A 1,842-nucleotide genomic window follows, 5' to 3' on the forward strand; every position below is an offset into this window, starting at 1 on the left:
TTGCTCATGCAGCTTTGAGTACCTACTGCTGGTGTCTCAGTTGCTGGTTGGCCAGACGCTGGAATGTTGGGGCTCTGTTTAGAAAATAAATTTGTGCTATTCACTTCCTGGAAAGCAGAGCAATGAGTTAAAACTCTAAGCCTCCCTCCTTTGATATTAAATCAATAACACCAACATTTAATAAATATAATCACCCTCCCCCAAGGCAGCCCCACATTATATCTACATTTAGTAATTGTGCCTCTCAAACCCAACTTTGCATGAAATTAAATCAATAGCATTCACATTAATAAATAGGTATATTCCCCTATTACTATTTCCTTTCTTGCAGTTTTCTACAGTGATGCAATTGATCTTGCCCTTGATCTGCATGGTACTGTTCACACACTTGTAGACATAAACTATGTACTTGAAATTATTATCACGGATCACCAGGCTGGATGCATTCTTTTGGTTTTGTACCCTCCATTTCTTATCCTCCAGTTACAGAACTGTTAGCAAAGTTAGACTGGAGTAAGCTAGAGCTGATTTAGATGCAGGAGAACCAATGTTTGTTGGTTTTGGGCTAGTGAATGTTTTAGTTCCACTTTGGTTTGTACCACTTTCCAAGCAGGAGTTTTATAAGTTTTCATATCATCAGAGACATTTTCAGTGGTCTGGTCACTTTCTTTCCCTGGTTGAATAATGCAAACAACTTGGAACGAGTCACTTAGAGCAGATGAAGGGACTCATGGTAGAGGGGAAGGAGGTGGGGTGGTGGTGGTTCAGCTTTAGGCACAGGAGGAGCACATGCTGCAGATGTGGTACCTCCAGCCTTTGGACCAGTCTGTCCCCAACTCAGGCCTGTTATATGCTGCCACTTTATATAGGCCTGTAGCTCTGTTCAGATAGGCATGGACCCAGTCTACATGTTTTTTATCTACATCCTTACAATCCTTCAACACACTGTTGTTTCTATAAAACACGGCTGTATCAGTGAACTCCTTCACAAAGTGACCGGGTTTGGGTGTCAATGGTACTCATGCAAGAGCAGGGTCACCTTCACACTGCTGAAGGATGATTGAGAAGGTTGCTACCTCGACTCATCTCTGTAAATTGTTGGACAGTCTGAATCTGGCCAGACAGAGAGAGCAGAGAGATCCTTTTCTTCTGGCTGCTGAAACTGCAAAGCTTTTACCAAAATGTCACACTGTTTATGGCAACAAGTAGCATCTCAGCCTGCTTTCAATATCTCCACCTATTCCTTACTGCTTTTTAGAAATTCTCTTACAGGTCCACTGATTAGCAAGTGGACCTGTAGATCTTTACAACTGTGCTGAAATGCATGAACCTTCCCCTGTCCCTCTTGCAAGAACCTCTAGATTACCCACTGCCGATTTCAAGTGATTAACTAGACTCTGCGAGTTCAATTGATTTAACCACTCTACTGCTGCTAACTCTCTGTTGCACTTCTGGCAGTCAGCAGCTTCTAATTATATACGCAGTGATAGATTCTCATTCTCGGAGGGAGGGGAAGTGAGGTTGTCAGACCTGGAGAGGGGGATTCTGTCATATCTTGAGTGAGGGAGTGGACAGTGTATGCAACTGTCACACGGGGAGGGAGAGACGAGACATAGGAAATATAGATGCGTGGCATTTTCATTGAATGCTTTTGGCATTTTGTACATAGTTAATGCTCTTTGTTTACATTTCCTTGTTTTCACCTGTGCTATGAACTCCTGCTCAAAGCATATTTGAATAACTAGAACATAGATGCGTAATTAGAAGTTTGAGTGCACCTTAGCAAAACTTTGATGGGGCTGTTAATGTTTCTATGGAGGGACACCTTTACTCAACCCTCCT

General features: G+C 42.5%; 1 pseudogene; it reads right to left on the reverse strand.

Moving 5' to 3' along the window:
- Positions 1-228: 228 nt before the first annotated feature.
- LOC142149327 (adenylyl cyclase-associated protein 1 pseudogene) lies at positions 229-1,086 on the reverse strand (annotated as a pseudogene).
- Between the last annotated feature and the right edge of the window lie 756 nt (positions 1,087-1,842).

Source organism: Mixophyes fleayi, chromosome 1, assembly GCF_038048845.1.
Source record: "Mixophyes fleayi isolate aMixFle1 chromosome 1, aMixFle1.hap1, whole genome shotgun sequence".
NCBI lineage: Eukaryota > Metazoa > Chordata > Amphibia > Anura > Limnodynastidae > Mixophyes > Mixophyes fleayi.